General features: G+C 39.2%; 1 long non-coding RNA gene across 2 annotated transcripts in view; it reads right to left on the reverse strand.

The window, feature by feature from the left end:
* Nucleotides 1-2,664: 2,664 nt before the first annotated feature.
* Nucleotides 2,665-9,430, reverse strand: part of LOC121658030 — a 10,156-nt gene continuing 3,390 nt past the window's right edge. The window contains exons 3-4 of one of the 2 annotated variants that reach the window (XR_006013827.1): nucleotides 5,751-8,628; nucleotides 2,665-5,174 (exon numbers count right to left, since the gene is read on the reverse strand). This is a non-coding gene — a long non-coding RNA (uncharacterized LOC121658030). Of the gene's footprint in view, nucleotides 8,629-9,430 lie in introns of both variants that reach the window. The other variant, XR_006013826.1, reaches the window with a different exon arrangement.

Genomic DNA, 9,430 nt, shown 5'->3' on the forward strand with positions numbered 1-9,430 from the left:
CAAGCTTTAGACAAACTTTGATCTTTGGTTATTTTAAACTATGGTCTTTGATTCTTATAGATAAAAAAATGCATTGAGGTTTTTTTTTGTTTGTTTTGTTGGTGTTTTTTGTTTGTTTTGGTTGGTTGGGTTTTTTTTGTGGGGGGGTTGCTTTGGGGGTTTTTTGGTGTTTTTTTTTTGTTTGTTTGTTTGTGTTTGTGTGTGTGTGTGTGTAGTAGAGATATGAGTTATGATCCAAACTTAGACATTTGTTTGAAGTGTTGGGGAAGAGATTATGCTGCAAAGAACAACTATCGATAACAATTTGCTCTAGGACTCTTTCTTTCCATACTTATTCAAAGTCCACTTGAAAATCATAGACTCATCAGATTTGATCAGTATTTAGAGGCCCTCAGCTAGATCTCAGTAAAAAAATATACTTCAGACCATTCGTATTTTCTATATTTGACATTCTTATTGCAATGGTTACCTGGTATTGTTTATATTACCTGAGTGGATGAGTTGTCTAACACATCAAGCACAAATGCTTGTACATGTGTCCCATCCACAGATGCTTCCTTGAGTAAAATTTCAGTACTTAATCAGAATATGAAAAGGTGCATAAGCAAAACTGAAATTATTTGAGGCCCTTAAAATACTCTCTCAGTACTTTGCACCAGTGCAATGAACTTTCAGAGGAAAGTGGAATGATGCATCAGAGACTTGTGATGTCCCATTCTATTTTACACATCATTCTTCTAGGTGCTATGCTGTGCCTTTTACCTATTGCTTCTCCATCTCTTTGTATGCAACTTTGTAGTTGTCAAATCCTTCTGTCACCAGAGCTTTCTCAGACTTTTTCTTATGTCTGTTTTCTTCCCATCCTGACCACTCCAATTCCAGATTATTCCACTCCCACAGGCCCTAGATTTAGAAAGGTATGTAAGTTGTGAAAATTAGAAGGCATATGTGCAAGTCCCCTTGCTGTAGCTACACTGTGGAGTTTCGCTCATCTGCAGTCCATTTTCCTACTGCAAATGTCCAGAGCACCTGAATGAAGCATATAGTACTTCCTGACATGAAGCAGTATTTTCACAGTGTGTACCCACAGCACTTCAGGAGCAACAGAAGTTCTAATCTTTATCTCTGAATCTTTCTGAATTTCCTCATGGTTAGAGGGAATAGCACTAAGCCTGTCCTCTTATATAACATTTAAGCAGACAGTGATGGTATTGAAAGCAGACCTGTAGACATGCTTATATATTCTGAAGTTTTTTTACTTCTAATTATGTAAGTTGGCTTGCTAGGAGCAACATACGCCTCCCTTCTCAACTAAAACATTCATGAGGTTGTTAAATGAAAGTACAGATCTAGGACTAGAACAAAAATAACTATGGGGTGCATTGCCTTCTGGTTTCTAGAGTGATTTAAATGGCTTAATCTTGTTTCATTACCGTGTGAATTTCTCCTTATTCCTACCTAGGCTTACCATCATGTATAGAAAAGTGGATTATTCAGATCTTAAATAGCATGGCAGGAAAAGAGAGCTAAGTATGCACAACAGTATTGTCATTTTTAACTTGCTGAAGATCCTTAAGTACTGTGCAGCTGGAAGCTTCATAAATACTTGGTTGTAATCAAATACATCATTTAGAGAAAGTACAATGCTTTTCCACATGCAGTGTCAAGCACTCATGACAACTGCAGACCCTGCAGAATGATAAACATACATACACACACTGCCTGGACTTCTCTATGGATGAACCCCTTCTGGTCCCTGCATAATTTAACATAAATTAAAATATATAGTATATTTTATCTATTATTGATATCAAAATGGATAAGCATTTATGTGAACAGTAAGACATCTCATTATCAAATCTTATTATCAAATTGAATAAATACATAGTGTTACGTATAGCTACCTGAAGCACCCTACCTTTGATGTTTATTATTCTGGTAATAATTCCAGTCCATCCCTAAGAAAACAAATAGAACCACAGATTATCCTGAGTTGGAAAGCACCCACAAGCATCATCGAGTTCAACTCCTGGCCTGGCACAGGACACCCCAAGGGTCACACCATGTGCCCGAGAGCATTGCCCAGATATTTCTTGAGCTCTGTCAGACTTGGTGCTGTGACCACTTCCCTGGGGAGCCTGTTCCAGTGTCCAACTATCCTCTGGATAAGGAACCTTTTTCTAATATCTAATCCAAACCTCCCCTGACACAACTTCATGCCCTTCCCTTGTGTTCTGTCCGTGGTCACCAGAGAGAAGAGATTGGTGCCTGCCTCTCAGCTTCCCCTTGCAAGGAAGCTGTGGACTGCTAAAGACCGCAATAGGCCACAAACTCCCTCAGTAATTTTCTTGAGTTTTCATAAAGGGTAGTTGATTTTTGAGAATGGACAGTCATCTGCAGTACTTCAGATTCCAGCTCAGCCTCCCAGAAGGCAGCAGGTGATCTGGATCAGCAGCTAGTGGTCTTCATGGAAGTCAGGATTTCCCTGGTGGGAGTGGGAAGAGGGCACACCTTGCTCCTAGAATTTGTGACAGAACTCTTCAGATGCCAGATATGCTCTTGAGATATACTTTTTTTAGTAGTTCTGCTCTTGTATCAGTTTGAACCTGACATTGTACCTTTGTGGTAAAGGATGTAGCTCAAATCCAAGAAATTCCTAGACTCTTCAAGAAGAGGAAAAGACAAATCTTTAATTTTTTCTTCAATTCCTTAAATAGTCTCTCTTTACATACATAATTTTTATTGCATAACACACAGTATTTGGGATAATTTTTTATTTAAGAGAAGACTTCATTGTGAATCCACCCACAGCTGACAAAGATCTCTTAATAACTAACAAAAAATAAAGAAGGAACAGAAGGAATTAAGAAACAATGTATTATACTAGTTAGTACACGTATATATCTCAAAGTTTAGCTGCGTAATTTAGTCAGAAATGGGCAGATATTATTGTGTGACATTAGGAGCAAAGAGAAGGGAAGAATTCCATCATTTACTGAGAGTTGATGAGTGAAGTATTAACTGCAAAAATTGTATAAAACTGGCCAGGTAAATTAACAAAACTTGGCAAAAATAATTCAATTCATGGTCAAATTGTGCAATAAAAACAAGTTGATGCTGTTCAAACTGGTAGATTTCACTTAAAAATATATGTAAATATTCCTAGATTCCCAGCAAATAAAAGATTCCACTTGTTCTGGCCAAATCTCAGTCCCATTCTGTTTCATGCAACACAAGTGAATGCTTTTGTAGTGATACAATTCTTTTGTTGTTATTCAGTTTTCATGGTCTCTGATCACATCTATTTACTTCCTATTATAAAAAAAGCCTCAAAAGAAAATTATTGAGAATCATAAAATGTTAAGGGTTTGAAGGGACCCTAAATATCATCTAGTTCCAACCTCACCTGCCATGGGCAGGGACAGCTTTCACTAGAACAGGTTGCCCAAGGTCTTGTCCAGCCTGATCTTGAACACTTGCCAGGGTTGGGGCATCCACAGCCTTCCTGGGCAACCTGTTCCAGTATCTTACCACCCTCTGTATAAAGAATTTATTCCTAATACCTAACCTAATTTTCCCCTCTTTTTGTTTGTAACCATTACTCCTTGTCCTATCACTACAGTTCCTGATGAAGAGTCCCTCTCCAGTTTCCCTGTAGGCCCCCATCAAGAAGATGCTGGAAGGTTGCTGTGAGGTCTTCACAAAACCTTCTCTTCTCCAGGCTGAACAGCCCCAACTCTCTCATCTACCTTTGTAGGGAAGGTGCTCCAGTGCTCTTAAAAACTTCATGGCCCTTCGCTGGACTGGATCCAACCGTTCCATGTCCTTATGCTGGGGACACCAGAACTGAACACAATACTCCAGGTGGGGTGTCACAAGAGCAAAGTGGAAGTTGAGAATCACCTCCATCAACCTGCTGACCACACTCCTTATGATGCAACCCAGGATTCCATTGGAGAATCTTTCTGGGTTGTGAGTGTACATTGCTGGCTTATGTTGAGTTTTTCATCAACCATCACCACCAAGTCCTTCTCCACAGGGCTGCTCTCCATCACTTTTCTGCCCAGCCTGGAGGTATGCCTTGGATTGCCCTGACCAGGTGTAGGACCTTGCTCTTTGCTTATTGAACTTAATGAGTTTTGCATCAGCCCATCTCTCAAGTGTGTCAAGGTCCCCCTGGATGGCATCCCTTCTCTCCAGCACGTCCACTGCCACTCAGTGACACCACTCATCTTGGTCCATCAGTGAAATTGCTGAGGGTGCACTCAATACCACTGTCCATATTGCCAGCAAAGATGTTGAGCATAAAGGGATCTAGACCAGGCATTATGTTTTCAAGGGCTTGCAGAGACAGCCATATGTGGCAAATGTTACATTATAAGATATTCTGTGCTCTGTCACCTCATCACCTAATTCCGAAGCAGCTTAGTATTATTTCTTCCTAACAATTAGCTGACATGTTCATAATACATTTGAAATATCGAAGAGGATACTGTCCTTTTGTTTGAACTGATGGTTTCAGTTAAATGCTTGTGTATTTCCCAAAACATCCAGTGGCAATCACTATCAGTGAGATATATTTAGGTTTAATTAAAATATCAAATTCAATTGTGCCATGTGATATTAATATAACAAGGGATATTAACTTTTGCCTTGTGTGATGCACATATTAAATTGTTATCATATGTACTCCATCCTCAACATATCCCTGGCAGGATTCTTGTCACTTAAAATCTCCCCCGCTGTCAGAAGGAACCACCCATCACTTTATTTGTTTGCTTGGAGCATCTTCTGCTGCTTGGGGTGGGGGTAGGCTCTGTTTGCTTTGGGCAACTCAAACATCTTCCACAACTTGCTTGCTCTGTTGTAGTGAGGAAGAAAGTGCTTGTTAAGTTCAAAGGAGACATGTCTTCAGTCATGGACAGTGATGGACTGCTTCAAGAGCAGTACCAGGGGAAAGCTTGAAGTACACAGAGCAAAAGAGATGGAGTGTTCCTTATAAAATGTAACAGTGACAGCAGGCTGAGAGTCATCCTTTCCTCTTCATAGCTGCTGTGAAATGAGATCCACAAACAAGGACAATTTGGAGCTTTTTGTGAATTCCTTCTCCTTTGCAACATGATGCAACTAATTAGGCTTCTTTCATCTCAGGGAAGTTCCAAATGACTTTTCCTCTGAAACACCAGAGATTTGAAACACTTCAAAAAGCAAGAAGCTGGGGCATGTTATACAAGGATACAATAACTATAGCTGGGTTATACAGCAGGTTTTGAGAGGAAAACCACCAGGAGATGAGGAAATAAAAGTGGAGCAAGGATACACTAGCTGATGCAGCTGGAGACAAACTCCCCCCAAATTCTGAAACTTTGACTTTTACTTTTTCCCCCTTTCAAGTTGCACGAACTTGTGCTGTTTGGGAGTAGAGGGAATGTCACACAAAAAGCACCACTTGTAAGAATCTCACTCAACACGTTTTCATGAAAGAAATTAACCAGAGACCTTGTTAATTACTCACAGTTCTTGGAAGAAGCTATATTGGCTGCCCTCCTGGTTCCACACATATTGCCTTTATTAGGTGTTATACAGCAAGTGAATCATTCATGACAGGGCTGGTGTGACTCTAATATTTTGAGGTTATCTGGTCTTATTTAGTGATGTTCCCTAGAGATCCAGATGTCCCCAAAACCCCTCATGACAGTGAAGAAGGAAGAGAATTCATCTGAAATGGACTTCTGTTCTCTGCTATTCACCTCTCTTCTTTTTCTAGATAATATCACAATCCAAGCAGGAAAAATAGAGATGGAGTGGAGATTAACTGGTGTCCTCATTCATTAATTTCATCCCATATTTCAGCAGGATCGTCTGCTCTAAAACCATTAGAGCATCATCAAAACAGGGTAAAAGAGTGTCTAAGGTTAAATTAGAGAAGGGGATGACAGACATCAGAGACGTTAACACAATTTTTTCTTTTAATTTTCACTGAAAGTTGTTCTAAGCAAAAATCTAGACTGGCCATAGACCATATGAAACAGAAAATACAGGATGTGTGTGATGATTTGGTGTATGTGATGACTGCTTTCATTCTAGCTGAGCAGTTTTTGAAGGGTTCTGGGTAGCTCAGAATATTCCTCAAATATTTTGGATAATTGAAGCGTTTTGTAAAGTGTTCACGACTTAATGAACCACAGCTTTAAAGTTAGTGTTGAGAGGTACTTTGGACCACCATATTCTGAGAGAGGACTAGTGAATATTTACAGACCCATTCGGTCTTAAAATGGCATTAACATTTCATACCCTTCTCCCTCCCTCTTCTTTTTTTTCTGTTCTTCACTAGTTATCCCTTTTCTTATGATGACCTCCTGAAAAACAGTACGGCAGCATTTGATACTAAGCCTCCACCAGTCTAAGTAAGAATCATCCCCAGGGTAGAAAAAAATTCCAGTCAAGGAGAAATTTACTTCAGGCCCTGTGTGGACTAATCTTATTTAATCTGGTAAACTGAATTTGTGAGCCTTCTGGAGACTTTTCAATGGTAAATTTGTGAGGAGCAATTATTTCCTCCAAGAGAATGCACAAAGGAGAAACAACTTTCAACTACTTAAAGCCCGAGTGCCTGGAGCACACAGATGTGCTCAGGGCATCTAGATAGCTCAAATGAAATTTTCATGGGAATGAAATGAAAGAAAATAAAGACAGATGATAGCACTTTCTTTTTCTTCTAAGGTGTGCACAGAGTAATTTATATTTGAAGTCAGAATCGGGCAATACTAAGAATGTTTCATTCATGACAACTGTGAAATACAGAGATGGCATTTTTGCCAGGAATACATTTATCCATGTTAATGAAGTTCTTTATTGGCAGTTACGTGAAGTATTTACTCATGTTCTGGGATGGGATGTTGTCCTGTCTAGGTAGAGACATATTTTAGGGTTGTTTTTCACATAGCAAAGATAAAGTACTGAAAAAAACAGGATCAAAATTACCGCTGCTTAGAGTGCTTTCCTGGCTTGAATCCACAATGTTAGAAAGGACTTCAAATTAAAAAACAGGTGCACTATGTCCAAAGGCATTTAGGTGCCTAATTGTCTGTGAAAACAGTACAAGCCGTTGAAGATCTTGACAAGTGTGATTAATCTTAAAGGGACGCGACATTCTCCTGCATTCTTGCATCTTCTCCTAAGCCACGACCCAACATTGCCCATACAACCTATCCCACCGGCGGCTGAATTATCATGCAGATAAGCTATGTGCCAAATGTTCTGCGTCAACAGCGGGATATCATGTTTTATAATTCCCATTCAGAAAGGTGGCTTTGAACGGAAGTTATTAAGGAGCCACAAGTGGAATACTTGTGCTAAGTGAGTGTTGCTGGGGCAGGTCCAGCCACTGAGACTGAAGAAACTCAAGACCAGGATTCAGTCACCAAGGACAGACCAGCCCAAAGCTCCAGGTGGAAATGCACCAAGGAAAACTGATAAATGAGGGCTTCCTCAAACCAAAGAGCAAATCAAGAGCCAGGTCAGGAAATCAAAGAGCTTGCACTGAAAGTTGTGGATAAACATGAGCTAGGACTAGAGCAAGACAATGCAGGTTAGTCGAGAGGCAGGAACCGTGCAGAAACAAAGGGGTGTTAGGGGTGCTTGTAAGGCAATGAAAGCAGTTTGTAGAACTGTACCTGAATCAGAAACATATGGCACCCCTTGGACAGTCAGGAGTCTCAGGACACCAATCTCCCAGGAGGGTATTGAGCCAGCTCCTGGCTGCAGAGCTTGATTGCTTACTCAGGGCCTAAGAGAGGAGGATATGTGTGTAATCTGACACGAATTATCAGTTTGTTCATTCAGGGCAGATATGTCAATTTACAAACAGGAATAATTCATATAATCACCAGTCGGGACCTCCGGATCTCTCCGGTTTCTTCTTTCTGATTTATGTAACTCTGTGGATCATGTCTCAGGGCAGGACTGACATTGGGATATGTGACTGACTGTACCATCTCTCAAGCCTCCTTTGGCTCTGGAGCTGTGCTACAGCCTTTCGTGCTCTGCAGGCACTCTTGCCAGATGTGTTCACAGATCAAGACAAGCTCTGTGTTCAGGGCTGCAAAGCAGAACAGTTTCTGTAGTGGCGATGACAAAGATATGGTCCTTGCTGTGAAAGAGATGGGCACCAGTTGTTTGTGTTTTGTCTCAGTGTGAGACAAAAGACATGGATTACAGTCATTCCTGAAGTGTGGCCACATCAGAAGTAGAATGTAGTCATTAAATCTGTAGATTAAAAGTAGGTATAGGCTTCAACATCTTGCTGAATTAATGGCTCTGTAATTGCCAAGGGACATTAAAAGGTTAGTCTGTTAGTTTAAGCACAGCATACAATAGCAGTTAGGCTCTCACAGTGGAGGAAAGATGCAGCAATATCAATATCAACGTGCTTTACAGTGATATCAGTGGATAAATGCTATCTGCAGAATATAAGTATTTCAGTTTTTAAAATCGAAACAAAACCCGTGTAACTAACTAAAGTATTTTTAATGACATAACATTCTAGTTGTAGAGCACACCAAAGAATAAACATGCTGTGTATTTCCCATGTCAGATCAAGACCTTTTGCAGTTCTCACTAACCAAACTATAAAAAAAAGAAAAAAAGTTGTTTAGAATCCAAAATGTCTCAGTTTGCTAACTACTATACATGTGAAAGGAATATGTTTGAAAAACAATCATTGATCAAACAGAAAATGAAACATTTCTGGTTTAAAAATAAAGCACGTAATGAGAAAATAAAAATTATTTATGAAGTCAAACGACTTTTAAATCTTTAAATTCCCCACATACCTTCTAGGATTATACTAACCTGTGGAAGGTCATTATAGTTATAAGGGAAAAGATTAAATAAGCACTTAAGCAGACATAAATAAAGCAGACAGGTTAAAAGCTATTAAATTGAACAAGAATAGAGGGAAACTTATCAGTGCTGTAAAGGAATCCAAACACAGAAGGAAACAAACACAAATGTTGAAAATAACTAACGGGAAGTAGCAACTCTGGAAGTACAAAATCTTATTAAGTCCCAAGTCATCTGTACCAAAGAAAGTTCTTGGTCCGTTAGGACAACTATAAAGACTATATTACAGGAAAACTTCTGTAGTGAGTTCAGAGCTTTTTCCCTTAAATAACACAAAGCAGGATATAAAATTTGCATTGAAATTATAAAGAGGCCTTGAAAATGGAGTCTGCATTCTTCCCAGAAAAAAGTCAGAGTGAAGACAGACAACACTTTCTGACTAAGGAAATACTTAGTGTGTATGTGTGTGTGTATATATATATATATATGTGTATACATATATATATACACATATATATATATGTATACATATATATATACACACACACACATATATATATATATACACACACACATATATATATAT

Source organism: Corvus kubaryi, unplaced genomic scaffold (genome assembly GCF_017639235.1).
Source record: "Corvus kubaryi isolate FWS band 111438036 unplaced genomic scaffold, C.kubaryi_AGA036_p1.0 split1-73, whole genome shotgun sequence".
NCBI lineage: Eukaryota > Metazoa > Chordata > Aves > Passeriformes > Corvidae > Corvus > Corvus kubaryi.